The 15,897-nt window shown below is 52.8% G+C and overlaps 1 protein-coding gene across 9 annotated transcripts in view; it reads left to right on the top strand.

Moving 5' to 3' along the window:
- Positions 1-12,006: 12,006 nt before the first annotated feature.
- ARHGAP39 (Rho GTPase activating protein 39) overlaps positions 12,007-15,897 on the top strand; it is a 144,501-nt gene continuing 140,610 nt past the window's right edge. For all 9 annotated transcript variants that reach the window (XM_073999820.1, XM_045399404.2, XM_073999825.1 and 6 more), the window contains exon 1: positions 12,007-12,167. The gene's annotated coding sequence lies outside the window, so the exon portion shown is untranslated. The remainder of the gene's footprint in view (positions 12,168-15,897) is intronic.

The raw sequence follows: 15,897 nt of genomic DNA, 5'->3' as shown, positions 1-15,897 counted from the left end.
CTGATCGATTGTACTCTGTTGCAATAACTCCTGCCTACAACATCCCTGCCCACCCATGAGATTTGCAGTGTCCCTCCTTATGGAAGGAGAAGGCCCCCCTGTACTGATGATGTTGCTTTGATCAATGAAACAGCTGCCACCTTTCAGCAGCCTGAAATGTTATAAGAATCCAGCATAGCTTTTGCTGCACTGCCATGAAAACAGCCGGTCCAGGACAGACACTCTATAGTGCTGACACCAGCATGAAGATCTTTAAAGAGCAGGTGCATAACACAAGTAAGGCCTGAACCTCCAATGTCGAAAATCTTTGAGATCTGGGAGTTGTTACTACCTGCACAACTCAGCGAAAGCTGACTCATATTGGGGGGAACGGCATTAACACACAGTTGGTGGCAAGGTACATTTCCACAGGCACTTTATGAAGCAATCTAGGGGCATTTATGAAATTCACAAATGCACCTGTCCTTGGGCTGAGCCGTTCCACTCTGGGACATCCATGGAAATGGGAGCCAGTGCATAGGCTAAGGCCCAGGGATGCACATGCAGCGGGGAAAATGGAAACGGTGAACGTTCATTACCCAACTTCTTGGTGACCCTGCAGTCCCCACTCCCCACCACCTACACTGCTGTGCCACCAAGGCTGGCCTCCCTTTGGCTCCAGCTCTTGCTGCTCCCCCAAGTCCGCCGCCACCCGGCCCCTGCCCCACGCAGCCTATTCCTCACAACAACCAGAATATTTCCTTTAAAACACAAGTCCCATCCCCCCACCCCTCCACTCACTCAGGTCCGCGGGTCCTCGCCCTCCCTTTCCTTCTCCTCTCTGAACATGGAGTCTGCTCTTTATCCTCGTGGTAGGCCTCCAGTCATTCCTGCCCCAGGGCCTTTGCACTGCCTTTCTCCTTTGCCCTCTCTATTTGCTATTTGCTCCGCTCAGCCCTTCCCTCCCTTCTGTTGTCTACAAAGACCTCTTCTCTGCAGCCTCCCCGTCTCCGTCCCCACTTTGCTTGACTTGTCCCCACTGCACTTGGCTCCATATGGCAGCACTGCGTGACACACTTACTTATTTGTCTTTCCCGCAAACTTTCTAAATGTAAACTCCTAGAGGGCAGGGACATTCCTTTTCTTTTTTTTTTTTTTGTTTTGTTTTGTTTTGTTTTGTTTTTTGAGACAGAGTCTCGCTCTGTCGCCCAGGCTGGAGTGCAGTGGCGCGATCTCGGCTCACTGCAAGCTCCGCCTCCTGGGTTTACGCCATTCTCCTGCCTCAGCCTCCTGAGTAGCTGGGACTACAGGCGCCCGCCACCGTGCCCGGCTAATTTTTTTTTTGTATTTTTAGTAGAGACGGGGTTTCACCGTGGTCTCGATCTCCTGACCTTGTGATCCGCCCGCCTCGGCCTCCCAAAGTGCTGGGATTACAGGCGTGAGCCACCGCGCCCGGCCGACATTCCTTTTCATTTAGTGCTGTACCCCGGTGCCTAAACCAGTGTGTAATCAGTATTTGTTTAATAACTAAAACCAGAACAAAGCCTGCTTTCATTGGGAAACAAATCTCTCAAAGAATTTTACGGCTGGGCAGCCTGGCACGGTGGCTTACTCCTATAATCCCAGCACTCTGGGAGGCCGAGGTGGGCCGATCACAAGGTCAGGAGATCGAGACCATCCTGGCTAACACGGGGAAACCCTGTCTCTACTAAAAATACAAAAAATTACCTGGGCGAGGTGGCGGGCACCTGTAGTCCCAGCTACTCGGGAGGCTGAGGCAGGAGAATGGCATGAACCCAGGAGGCAGAGCTTGCAGTGAGCCGAGATTGTGCCACTGCACTCCAGCCTGGGTGACAGAGCGAGACTCCTCAAAACAAAACAAAAAAAGGCCAGGCGCAGTGGCTCACGCCTGTAATCCCAGCACTTTGGGAGGCCGAGGCAGGCAGATCACAAGGTCAGTTCGAGACCAGCCTGGCCAACATGGAGAAACCTCAGCTCTACTAAAAATACAAAAATTAGCTGGGCATGGTGGCACATGCCTGCAATCCCAGCTACTTGGGAGGCTGAGGCGGGAGAATCACTTGAACCTGGGAGGTGGAGGTTGCAGTCAGCCAAGATGGCGCCACTGCACTCCAGCCTGAGCGACAGAGCAAGGCTCCGTCTCAAAACAAAACAAAACAAAAAAAAGCCCAGGCGCAGTGGCTCACGCCTGTGATCCCAGCACTTTGGGAGGCCGAGGAGGGTGGATCACCTGAAGTCAGGAGTTCGAGATCAGCCTGGGCAACACGGTGAAACCACATCTCTACTAAAAATACAAAATCAGCCGGGCGTGGTGGCACATGCCTGTAATCCCAGCTACGCGGGAGGCTGAGGCAGGAGAATCGCTTGAACCCGGGAGGCGGAGGATGCAGTGAGCCAAGATCGGGCCATTGCACTCTAGCCTGGGCAACAAGAGTATATCGCTGTCTCACCCCCCCAAAAAAAGAATTTTACAATACACATTTTGTTCTCTTCTCTTCCTCGTGTTTTTATGATGGTTTAGCTAGTTCATGCATCTGGGTTTGGCTTATGGGGGCCAAGTGGAGCGTTAGTGGGGAGGTGGATTGCAGGCCCAGCCCTGAGCTACACAGTCCCTGTGTGAAGAGCAAGCCAGTCCACAGCACCCAGTGAGCACCTTTCTCAGTGGTCCCTGATGTCATGTCTAAGAGCAGCCACTGGGGATGACTTTGAGGAGGATTTATAGTTAAGCAAGTAATCAAGTAATCGCTTCATTGTGGGACCTGTGTGGGTCCACATGCTTGTCCTGGGGCTGCCCCCCGGCCATGCTGACTGGACCAGATGACTGTGGGTGCACAGCCAAGGGGCTGACATCTGTCTCCAGCAGAGACAGATCCCACCCCGACTCCTCCTTAGGCTAGTAACATACATCCCATTTAGTGCCAGGGTTGGTGCCAAGAGACTCCACAGAGCTGGGGAAGGGCATGGGGGAGCCCCTGCATGGAGAAGCTGAATAGTCAAATGAGGGTAGAGAGGGAGTGGAGGGAGGGAAGGAGACAGAGAGAGAGAGACATAGAGAAGGAGACAGAGAGAGGGAGGAGGAGAGAGGCAGAGACAGAGAGAAAGAGGGAAGTGGAGGGGAGAGAGAGCAGGGAAGCCAAAGGCTGTCGGGAGACAGCAGTGCCAGCCCTTTCCAGGCCCTTTGTCAGCCTCATGCCGTCTGCTTGTAAGAAGCTCCCATGGCTTCCAGTGAGTTCTCTTCACTTTTAGGAGCCTGTGTAGCTTCTACTTGTGAGGGAAATAATGTACAGAGTGGTCCAGTTCCATGACAAAGTGCCTTGAATCGGTTTAGGACAGCAAACTACAGAAGAAACAGGATAAACTAGGCCACTGCTTGGATAGCCAATGCCTGCTTCTTGCCCCCCCGCACCCCCGCACTCCCTCCTCCCCCCGTCCGCCGCTTAATTGTTCTCACTTGATCCAAAGAAGTTTAGTCTGAGATGAAAGTTTACTAGCCTGCAAAATAGCTCCTTTGTCTGTTCTTATCAGCCTTCCCAGCTACTTAGGTCATAAATCAAATACTTAAAGAGCCCCTGAGCAGACTAGCATTGCAATGCATTGTGGGCTGCAACAAAATGCAGCAAGACAACCCTAAAGAAAACACCTGCAGCCTCTGCCCCACAGTCAACAGGTGACCTCCGGGAAGACTGTGACCCCACAGTGCTCAGCCCATGAGGAACCGGGGAGGGACCTGCGCACTAGGGGATGAATCGCTTGTTGAGACTGTGCTGGGTGTGCCTGCCTACCAGACACCCGACCTTGCAAGACCGTCATTAAAAGTCTCACTTTCGCTGTTCTCTGGGTCTCTAAGTCCTTTCTTTGGGTTTGGATGGGTGAGTTTGTTTCTCACACTTGCAATCAGATGATCCCAGACCAAAGACATTGGCATTTTAGGTGCGGATGCCCAAGCAGGACTTCCTGCTGGGTTCCAGCAGACACAGGGCAGTCATCGTGGATGGTCCACGAGGCCCTCAAAGTCAGCTCTCTCCTGGATCCACGTGAGGAAAGGCCTCCAAGCAGCTGTCTGTGGGGCTTCCTGAGCCAGCTGTGCCTGCAAATCAATCCTGTTGCCCCAGACACAGTCACTAGTTGAGGAAGTGTCCTGAGCCAAGGTCTGCACACTGGATTGTCACTTGGGGAGCAGGGAGGTGAGACTCAGGGAGAAGAGCTGCCAAGAGAGAAGCCAAGTGGGGGATGCTGTGTCTCCAGTGCCAGCCCAGCAGAGCAGCTCGGTCTGCTTTGAGGAGCCCCGCACGAGCGCACCTGGAACTGGCCAAGCCGGCCAGGGTGGCAGAAACCAAGGCCACCAGGGAGGTTTGCAGGTGGCTGGACATACTTGATCTTCCTCTCTGTCCCTCAGAGCCCAGCAGCAAACCCCGTTACTCAGCATCACCTGGTTTTTGTCCTCTAACCTGAAAACATTATGTGTCTATAATCCATCCAAACGTTCCCTCCACGTCTCCTGCTAAGAGTGGGTTTAACCAGAGGAACCAGCAGGAAAGGCTCACCGGAATCCAAGCAGGGCCAAAGAGAGGGGCGGTAGGGTGTGCACCCAAAGGGCACTCAGTCTCCCTGGGAGGGCGCGCCAAAACTTCTGGGGTGGCCCCACCTGTCAGACTCCCTCCTCCTGCACGAAGTATGCTCCTTCCCATCTGTTCTCCTCGTGGAGTCCCTAGTAACGAAGCTTTAAAAAGAGACCAGCCCAAGGGAAACTCTTTACAAAGTACATACCCAACAAAAGATTTGTATCCAGAATACATAAATAGCTCTCAAAATTCAACAACAAGAAATCTAACTTTTAATTTTTAATTTTTTTTGTTGTTGTCGAGATGGAGTCTCGCTCTGTCGCCTAGGCTGGAGTGCAGCTCACTCAGCTCACTGCTCTGCCTCCCAGGTTCACACCATTCTACTGCCTCAGCCTCCTGAGTAGCTGGGACTACAGGCGCCTGCCACCATGCCCAGCTAATTTTTTTTTTTTTTTGTATTCTTAGTAGAGATGGGGTTTCATCGTATTAGCCAGGATGGTCTCCATCTCCTGACCTCATGATCTGCCTGCCTTGGCCTCCCAAAGTGCTGGGATTACAGTCGTGAGCCACCGTGCCCTGATTCTTTTTTTTTTAAGAGACAGGATCTCACTGTCACCTAGGCAGGAATGCAGTGGTGTGATCATGGCTCACTGCAGCCTCAACCTCCCAAGCTGAAGTAATCCTCCCACCTCGGCCTCCTGAGTTGCTGGGATTACAGATACATGCCATCATGCCTGGCTAATTTTATTTTTTTGTTTTTTGTAGAGATGGGGTCATACTATGTTGCCCAGGTTGGTCTTGAAATCCTGGGCCCAAGCAATCCTCCTGCCTTGGCCTCCCAAAGTGTTGGGATTACAGGTGTGAGCCACTGTGCCTGGTCAGAAACTCAAAAAAAATTTTTTTTTGAGACAGAGTCTCACTCTGTCACCCAGGCAGGAGTGCAGGGGCACAATCTCGGCTCACTGCAACCTCCTCCTCCCAGATTCAAGCAATTCTCATAGCTCAGCCTCCTGAGTAGCTGCAATTACAGGAGTGCACCACCACGCCCATTTAATTTTTGTATTTTTAGTACAGACAGGTTTTCGGGTTTTTTTTGAGTTAGAGTCACACTCTGTCACCCACACTGTAGTGTGGTGGCGCGATCTCGACTCACTGCAAGCCCCACCTCCTGGGTTCATGCCATTCTCCTGCCTCAGCCTCCCGAGTAGCTGGGACTACAGGCACCCACCACCACACCCGGCTAATTTTTAGTATTTTTTTAGTAGAGATGGGGTTTCACTGTGTTAGCCAGGATGGTCTCCATCTCCTGACCTTGTGATTCGCCCGCTTTGGCCTCCCAAAGTGCTGGGATTACAGACGTGAGCCACTGTGCCCAGCCAGATGGGTTTTCATCTCTACTAAAAACATGGCCAGGCTGGCGTCGAACTCCTGGTCTCAAGTAATGCACCCACATCAGCCTCCCAAAGTGTTGGGATTATAGGCATAAGCCACCACACCCGGCCAGAAACTCTTTTTTTTTTTTTGAATTGGAGTCTTGCTCTGTCACCCAGGCTGGAGTGCAATGGAGCAATCTTGGCTCACTGCAACCTCCACTTCCTGGGTTTAAGTGATTGAACCTCCTGCCTTAGCCTCCTGAGTAGCTGGGATTACAGGCCCGTGCCACCACGCCCAGCTAATTTTTGTATTGTTAGTAGAGGCGAGGTTTCACCATGTTGGTCAGGCTGGTCTCAAACTCCTGACGTTGTGATCCACCTGCCTTGGCCTCCCAAAGTGCTGGGATTATAGGCGTGAGCCACCATGCCCAGCCCAGAAACTCAATTTGTTTAAATGGACAAAATAGCTGAGCAAGTTGGCTCATACCTGTAATCCCAGCACTTTGGGAGGCTGAGGCAGGCATATCACTTGAGCCCAGGAGTTCGAGACCAGCTTAGGCAACATGACGAAACCCGTCTCTACAAAACTACAAAAAAAAAAAAAAAAAAAAAAAATTCAGCTGGGTGTGGTGGTGTGTACCTGTAGTTCCAGCTACTTGGGAGGCTGAAGCAGGAGGATCACCAGAGCCAAGGAGGTCCAGGCTGCAGTGAGCTGAGATTATACCATTGCACTCCAGCCTGGGCAACCGAGCAAGATCCTGTCTCAAGGAAAAAAGAAAGGGGGGGGGGCAGGTAAAAGATGTGAACAGACACCTTATAAAAGAAAATATAAGAAGAGCAAATAAGTACATGAATAAGTGTTCAACATCGCTAATCATTAGGGTAACAGAAATCAAAATCACAATTAGATATCACCTCACACCCATTAGGATGACTACTATTAAAAAAACAGAAATTAACAAGTGTTAGAGAGGATATGGAGAAATTGGAGCCCTTTTTTTTTTTTTTTTTTTTTTTTTTTGAGACGGAGTCTCGCTCTGCCGCCCAGGCTGGAGTGCAGTGGCCGGATCTCAGCTCACTGCAAGCTCCGCCTCCCGGGTTCACGCCATTCTCCTGCCTCAGCCTCCCGAGTAGCTGGGACTACAGGCGCCGCCACCTCGCCTGGCTAGTTTTTTGTATTTTTAAAGTAGAGACGGGGTTTCACCGTGTCAGCCAGGATGGTCTCGATCTCCTGACCTCGTGATCCGCCCGTCTCGGCCTCCCAAAGTGCTGGGATTACAGGCTTGAGCCACCGCGCCCGGCCGAAATTGGAGCCCTTATGCACTGTTTATGGGAATGTAAAATGGTACAATTTTGCAGTGGCTCACACCTGTAATCCCATCACTTTGGGAGGCCAACGTGGGCAGGAGGTCAGGAGTTCAAGACCAGCCTGACCAACATGGTGAAACCCCATCTCTACTAAAAATACAAAAATTATCCGGGCCTGGTGGCAGGCACCTGTAATCTCAGCTACTGGGGAGGTTGAGGCAGGAGAATCGCTTGAATCTCAGCTACTGGGGAGGCAGAAGTTGCAGTGAGTTGAGATCATGCCATTGCACTCTAGCCTGGGCAACAAGAGTGAAACTCTATCTCAAAAATAAATGAATAACAATTGCTGTGAAAAAGTTTGGTGGTTTCTCAAAAAATTAAAAAGAAGCCAGGCACGGTGGCTCACGCCTGTAATGCCAGCACTTTGGGAGGCTGAGGCCGGCCGATCACCTGAGGTCGGGCGTTTGAGACCAGCCTGGCCAACATGGTGAAACTCCTTCTCTACTAAAAATACAAACAATTAGCCCGGCGTGGTGGCGGGCGCCTGTAATCCCTGCTACTCGGGAGGCTGAGGCAGGAGAATCGCTTGAACCCGGGGAGGCAGAGGTTGCAGTGAGCCGAGATCATGCCATTGCACTTTAGCCTGGGCAATAAGAGCAAAAAACTCTATCTTAAAAAAAAAAAAAAAATTAAATTAAAATAGTCAGGCGCAGTGGCTCACAACTGTAATCCCAGCCTGGCCAACCAACTTGGTGAAACCCCATGTTACTAAAAATACAAAAATTAGCCAGGTGTAGTGGTGGTTGCCTGTAGTCCCAGCTACTCGGGAGGCCGAGGCAGAAGAATCGCTTGAACCGGGGAGGCAGAGGTTGCAGCAAGCCGAGATCACACCACCGCACTCCAGCCTGGGCAACAGAGTGAGACTCCTTCTCAAAAAAAAAAAAAAAAAGATGGTTAAGATGGTAAATTGCATGTTATGTATTTTAAAGACAAAAAACAAAAAGAAAACCAAAAGACTGGCCACAGCAGGTGTTAGTGAGAACAGAAGCTGTGACTTGCGAGAGCTGTGGTGGCTTCTCAAAAAATCAAACTTACTTCGTTTTTTTTTTTTTTTTTTTTTTGAGACGGAGTCTCGCTTGATGCCCAGGCTGGAGTGCTGGAGTGCAGTGGCGCGATCTAGGCTCACTACAAGCTCCGCCTTCCGGGTTCACGCCATTCTCCTGGTTCAGCCTCCCGAGTAGCTGGGACTACAGGCGCCCACCACCACGCTCGGCTAATTTTTTGTGTTTTTAGTAGAGACAGGTTTTCACCATGTCAGCCAGGATGGTCTCGATCTCCTGACCTTGTGATCCGCCCGTCTCGGCCTCTCAAAGTGCTGGGATTACAGGTGTGAGCCACCGCGCCCGGCCAATCGAACTTACTTCTAGTTAAATACGTGTAGGAAAAAAAGTCAAACTTGCAGTCACCCTGCGATGTGCCAGGCGAGCCCTGGGCACCTCCCTAGGAGAGGAATATGGATGTGTAAATACCCCAGTGTGGCCCAGGGATCCTGTAGCAGGACGAGCCACAGACAAACCTCCTCAGACACCGGATTAAAGAAGGAAGAGGTTTATTCGGCTGGGAGCGTTGGCTGACTTGCGTCTTAAGAGCCGAGCTCCCTGAAAAAGAAATTCCTAGTCCTTTGAAGGGCTTAAAACGCTAAGGGGTCCATGTAAAAGGGTCTTGATAGATAGAGCAAGCGAGAGGAATGTGACTGGGGGCTACATGCATCAGCTAACAGAACAAAAAGTTTTACAGTGCTTTTCTCATACAACGTCTGGAATTTACGGATAACACAAGTAGTTTTGGTCAGGGGTTAATATTACTACTATTATTTTAACCACCAGGGCCGTGTGATGGCGCCAAGGTCGTCTAGCTATTTATCTTACTTCTGTTTCTTTCCAACTTAGTGCTTTCTCCCTTTTCTCCTGCCTTATAAACTAGGGAAAAGGGGAGGTGGGAAGAAGTTGGGAAGAACAGCAGAAGTGCTGGTCTCATTCCATAATCCAACTTCGTTTTTCTCCCTGTAGCTCACAAACAGAGTCTCTATTAAACAATAGACCTTTTTCTGTTAGTTTTTATGTGTGGCTTTGATCAAACTCTTCGCTCCATTCCCTTGCATGTTTCTGGGCCTGTGAAACAACCTGGCTCTGGAGTAGACCTTAATCTCTGGCAGGGTCCGTCCCCGTTCGTGTCCTCCTTCACAACTGGATGTGCTATTTTTAGATCTATTTTATTTTGTGCATTTTTTTTTTTTTTTGAGACGTAGTCTCACTCTGTCATCCAGGCAGGAGTGCAATGGTGCAATCTCGGCTCACTGCAAGCTCCACCTCCCGGGTTCATGCCATTCTCCTGTCTCAGCCTGTAGCTGGGATTACAGGTGCCCGCCACTTTTTTTTGTATTTTTGGTAGAGATGGGGTTTCACCGTGTTAGCCAGGATGGTCTCATCTCCTGACCTCGTGATCCGTCCGCCTCAGCCTCCCAAAGTGCTGGGTTACAGGCATGAGCCACCGCACCCGGCCTATTTTGTGCAATTTTTAAAATATGTTGTTATAGTCCTCAAAAAATCTTGCTGGAGGCCGGGCGCGGTGGCTCACGCCTGTAATCCCAGCACTTTGGGAGGCCGAGGCAGGCGGATCACAAGGTCAGGAGATCGAGACCACGGTGAAACCCCGTCTCTACTAAAAATACAAAAAATTAGCTGGGCGCGGTGGCGGGCGCCTGTAGTCCCAGCTACTCAGGAGGCTGAGGCAGGAGAATGGCGTAAACCCAGGAGGCGGAGCTTGCAGTGAGCCGAGATCGCACCACTGCACTCCAGCCTGGGCGACAGAGCGAGACTCCGTCTCAAAAAACAAAACAAAACAACAACAACAACAACAACAACAAAATCTTGCTGGAATTTAGATTATTAACATTTTGGATTTCTGTATAACTTTAGGAAGAATCGACATCTTTACTATGTTAGGGCCACTTGGTCCATGAGCATGGTATGTTCCTCTATTTATTTATTATTTATTTACTTTCTGAGACAGGGTCTTGCTCTGCTGCCCAGGCTGGAGTGCAGTGGTTTGATCACAGCTCACCACAGCCTCGATCTTCCCAGGCTCAAGTGATCCTCACACCTCAGCTTCTTGACTAATTTAAAATTTCTTTTTGTAGACACGGGATTGCCCTATGCAGCCCAGGCTGGTCTCGAATTTCAGTCTGGAAAAGCGATGGGATTACAGCTGTGAGCCACCGCACAGGTCCCCATCCATTAGACGGAACTTTAGGTTTTCTTTTTAAGTCCTTAAAGAGTTAAGTGTCCTTGGCCAGGCGTGGTGGCTCACGCCTGTAATCCCAACATTTTGAGAGGCTGAGGTGGGTGAATCACTTGAGGTCAGGGGTTTGAGAGGAGCCTGGCCAACATGGTGAAACACTATTTCTACTAAAAATACAAAAAGTTAGCCAGGAGTGGTGGTGGGCACCTGTAATCCCAGCTACTCAAGAAGTTGAGGCAGCAGAATTGCATGAACCCCGGAGGCAGAGGTGGCAATGAGCTGAGATCGTGCCACTGTACTCCAGCCTAGGTGACACAGCAAGACTCCATCTCAAAAAAAAGAAGAGTTACATGTCCTCTATAAATATTTTGTATATTTTTAATTACTTAAGTGTGTGGTCACGGGGGTGAAAAGTGCTCATCTTAAGTGTGTGGTCACAGGTTCAAGTTGAAGGCAGTCAGCCTGGATGTGTGATTTTCTTCAGCAGTCATGGAGAAGAGTTGGGCTCGCCCAGATGGGTTTTCTAGTGAATATAGTGGAGAGGGAGCGGGAGGAGGCGAAAAAGCAGAGCCCTGTGTATGAAGAGTGAAGAGTGAAGAGTGACGACGGCCCAACAGGGAAGCGCGGGCAGCGAGACAGCCCAACGGGAGATCTCCCCGAGGGGGGAGAGTCTCTGCAAGGCGAGTGGGCTGCAGGGCAGGAGGTGGAGCTCCAGGAATGACTTTTGACGGGGGCCTTTCAGCCCTTTGCGGCTTCTCATGGTTGAGGACCCAGGGAATGTCTAGGACTGAAGGGTGTGTGCCCCCGTCTTCTACTGTCGAAGCTTCAGGCTGTTTAGCCTCCATTTCTTCAGAAATGTCAGTCAGATTTAATTTCCAGAAACGCACATGGCACTAAGAGAATCTAGAAGACCAGGCTGAATGCAGATTAGAAAATGCCGAATGTAGCACTAGTCGAGCTGCAGCTGAGTGAACTACCGAGTAAAGGTGACAGGGCTAAAAGGGTGAGAATAATAGGAGGTTGAGAGACACGAGCCCGCCACAAGGACTGAGGGACAGGGCAGCCCACGTCTTGAGGAAGAATGGCTGCATTTCCAGAGTCGAAGAAAAGTGAAATCTCAGACTCGGGAAGCCCAACGTGGTTTGAGAGGGCAAAATTACACCAAACCACACTGAGACGTGTCAGATGGTAATTGCTCTGCACCAAAAGAGACGGGAAGACACCGCTAACTCACACGTTAGGTCCGCCCGGGACGCCTCTGGCGCGGCGGCGGGGCGGGGCCAGGCGGCTCCAGCATGCCGCGCGAGCCCTCCGCGGGACTCCGGCTCCCGGCATGCCGCGCGCCAGCGCATGCGTTCTGCGGCCTCGCGAGGCAGCGCCCCCTGGCGGCGGGTGGGGACCGCCGCGGGGGCGGAGCCGGAGGCGGGGGGTTGCGCTTGGTGACGGGAGGACGCGCGGCCGCCGCGCACTGGGCCGGCGGCGGCGACGGAGGACGCCGATAGCACGGGCTGCCGCGGCAGCGGCGGCGGAGCAGCAGAGAGGCCGGGGAGCGGCGGACGGCTCACGCGCGTCGCGCGGGCCGGGATGAGGGAGTGTGGCGGCGCGGCCCGCGCGCAGCCGGCCGGTGAGAGCGCGGGCGGCGGGCGGTGGGCGGCGCGGGCCGGGAAGATGGCGGAGGGGCCGGCGCTGCGGTCCCCGTGGTCCTGGCCCAGCCTCGGCGGAGGCTCCAGGCCCGGCAGCGCGAGGAATCCAGGCCCGCGGCTACTGCAGCGGCGGGAGGGGCGGTGACTGGGCCCTGGAGGGAGGGGGCGTGGGCGTGCGGGGCCAGGACGGGCGGGGGGCGCCGAGGCGCGAGGGGCCGAGGCCGCACGGGGCCCGGGTGCGCGCCGACGGGCCGGGCTGGGAGTGTGAGGGTGGGTGAGTGCGCGTGTGCCCGACCCGAAGTGGGTGTGACTGTACCCCTGTCCAAGGTGGGTTGTGTCCCTGCCCTAGGTGGGTGTGAGTGTGCCCGGCCCCAATGTGGGTGTGGGTGTGCCCCTGTCCACGGTGGGTGTGAGTGTGCCCGGCCCCAGGGGGGTGTGGATGTGCCCCTGCCCGAGGGGAGTGTGAGTGTGCCCGGCCCTAGGTGGGTGTGAGTGCGCCCGGCCCTAGGTGGGTGTGAGTGTGCCCCTGCCCGAGGGGGGTGTGAGGGGACCCGGCCCTAGGTGGGTGTGAGGGGACCCCGCCCGTGGTGGGTGTGGGTGCACGTGTGCCCAGCATGAGCTCCGGCGCCGGCCGCATTCCCGGGCGGCGTCGGAGTGGGGACAAGGTGGGTGCCTGCCGGTCGGGGCTGGTGCCGGCGTCCTGAAGGGCGGCCCGGGTGCAGGGCTGCGGTGCGCTGCGGTGCAGGCTCGGGCTTTGTCCCCGGGGCGCGGGGAGCGGGCATGGGCGTCTCCAGGTGGGGTCATGGCCGCCTGCGGGTGGGCTCCGCGGCCTCGCCTCTGCGGCAGGCGCGGGCTGGGGCTCCGGCGCTCGGAGCCTTCCCTTCCCCGTTGCCCCCCCAGCTGGAATTCCCTCGGTTGCTTCCCAGTTGCTGGAGTGCTGTGGGTGGAGGCAGCGTTCCGTGCCGCGGGCCGCGAGCAAGGCAGGCTGTGCATTTTGGGGCCCAGGACGTTTTTTATTTTAAAACGTGCAGCCGGCTCCTTGGCAGCTGTGGGTGTGTTCCGAGCCGCTTCCCACCAGCAGCTGCTGTGGGCGCTGCGCAGCTTCGGAAACGCAGCCGGGCCCCCTCCCCCTCAGCGCTGTACGGGTTTAACCAGACCTCCAGTGACCTCTGCTGAAAAACCTACAGTGGCGAGGCTTCACGTGCCACCTGGTGCAACAATACGTAGATTTGCCGTTTGAAGCCAGTGAGAGGAATTGGACACTGCGTCCTAGGTGCCCTCTATGAACAGCAGGTGGTTCCGTCGGCGGCGCCCGATCCCCTATGAGCAAGGTGCGATTCTCGCGCCAGGGGAGGGAAAGGCGATTTGATAGGAGGTGTGGCTGTAAATCGAGGAGATTCATTCCATAAACCGCCCTGGGCGCAGGCTCTGTGGCCATAAATCCTTGGAGTGAATGAAGGGGGTGGCGCCTCGCTCCCTGTCCTTGGTCTCGCCAGCTGTCTTGCTGAGAGGCAGGGGGCAGAGTGGACAGGAGGGCGGGTTCTGGAGCCAGGCTGCCCGCCTCTGAGGCCCAACTCTTCTGTTTACTGGCTTCGTGGTCTTCGGCAAGGTCTCTGTGCCTTTGGCTTCTCGTCTGTAAAATGGGAACACTAATAATATTGGTCTCAGGGTTGTCGTGAGGACCCAGTGAATTAAGACTTGTGAAACACTTTGTTCCTGGCACACTGTGTTTTAGAAAGTTAGGAATTGCTATTACCGCCAAGAGCTGGTGCTTCCGGGGTACGAGTGCCGGGTCAGTGGGTCTTCAGTTTCCCCAGCACTGCCAGTGTAATGTAAACTTCCAGTTGACATTAAGCTGGACGTCTGTGGCGCTGGTTTCTTACACAAGAAAGCTGAGGTCATATTTGGATGAACACATGTTTATAAAGATAAAAGAGAAACAAGCCTCACATACTTAGATTAATTATTATGTAAGATTGTTTTAAGACGTTCATGGCCAGGTGCGGTGGCTTACTCCTGTAATCCCAGCACTTTGGGAGGCTGGGGTGAGCAGATCACTTGAGGTCAGGAGTTCAAGATCAGCCTGACCAATATGGTGAAACCCCGTCTCTACTAAAAATACAAAAAAAAAAAGAATATTTTTATTTTATTTATTTATTTATTTATTTATTATTATTTTTTTGAGACCGAGTCTGACTCTTGCCCAGGCTGGAGTGCAGTGGCGTGATCTTGGCTCACTGCAAGCTCTGCCTCCCGGGTTCATGCCATTCTCCTGCCTCAGCCTCCTGAGTAGCTGGGACTGCAGGCGCCCGCCACCACGCCCAGCTAATTTTTTGTGTTTTTGGTAGACACAGGGTTTCACTGTGTTAGCCAGGATGGTCTCGATCTCCTGACCTCGCGATCTGCCCGCCTCAGCCTCCTAAAGTGCTGGGATTACAGGCCTGAGCCACTGCGCCTGGCAAAAAAAAAAAATTCTTTTTTTTTTTTTTTTTTTTTTTTTTGAGACGGAGTCTCACTGTGTCTCCCAGGCTGGAGTGCAGTGGCGTGATCTCGGCTCACTGCAAGCTCCGCCTCCCGGGTTCACGCCATTCTCCCGCCTCAGCCTCCCAAGTAGCTGAGACTACAGGCGCCCGCCACCACGCCCGGCTAGTTTTTTTGTATTTTTAGTAGAGACGGGGTTTCACCATGTTAGCCAGGATAGTCTCGATCTCCTGACCTCGTGATCCACCCGCCTCGGCCTCCCAAAGTGCTGGGATTACAGGCTTGAGCCACCGCGCCTGGCCAAAAAAAAAAAAATTCTTAGAGAAAAAAGTTTGGCACTTATTGTCCTTAGGGTCATGTAAGGTTGTTGTTGACAAAAGTAAGATTTAAAGTAATGCTCTCTGAACTAAACTGCCAAGCCTTTTTTTTTTTTTGACATGGAGTTTCACTCTTGTTGCCCAGGTTGGAGTGCAATGGTGCAATCTTGGCTCACTGCACCTCTGCCTCACAGTTTCAAGTGATTCTCCTGCCTCAGCCTCCCGAGTTGCTGGGATTATAGGCATGTGCCACCACACCAGGCTAATTTTGTATTTTTAGTAGAGACGGAGTTTCTCCATGTTGGTCAGGCTGGTCTCCAGTCTTGAACTCCCAACCTCAGGTGATCCGCCTACCTCGGCCTCCCAAAAGTGCTGGGATTACAAGCATGAGCCACCGTGGCCAGCCAGTTTTTTCTTGTTTTTGAGACAGGGTCTCACTCTGCTGGCCAAGCTGGAGTGCAGTGGTGCGATCATGGCTCACTGCAGCCTCAACCTCCTGGGCTCAAGGCATCCTCCCACCTTAGCCTCCCATGTATCTGGGACGACAGGTGTGTGTCACCACAGCTGGCTAATTTTTTTGTTTTGTTTGTAGAGATGGGTTTTGCATGTCACCCAGACTGGTCTCAAACTCCTGAGCTCAAGTGATCCACTGGCCTTGGCCTCCCAAAGTATTGGGATTACAGGCATGAGCCACTGCACCCAGCCTGCCATTGTTGTACTTCTCAATATTATCCTTGCAACAGGAGAAGTGATTTATTAAAATAAACATTAAGTGACAGGGAGGACATAACAGAAAGTGAGAAGGTGGAATCACCAGCAGTGTAACATTCTGCTGCTAAGCTGTTGTGAGAAGTAAGATTTAACTTGCTTCAGAACGTAGTGGAAAGATTCCGCATATTTCTCAAGGAGATGA

Source organism: Macaca fascicularis, chromosome 8, assembly GCF_037993035.2.
Source record: "Macaca fascicularis isolate 582-1 chromosome 8, T2T-MFA8v1.1".
NCBI lineage: Eukaryota > Metazoa > Chordata > Mammalia > Primates > Cercopithecidae > Macaca > Macaca fascicularis.
The sequence above is the reverse complement of the archived record's forward strand: the minus strand, read 5'-3'. Positions and strand labels throughout refer to the sequence as shown.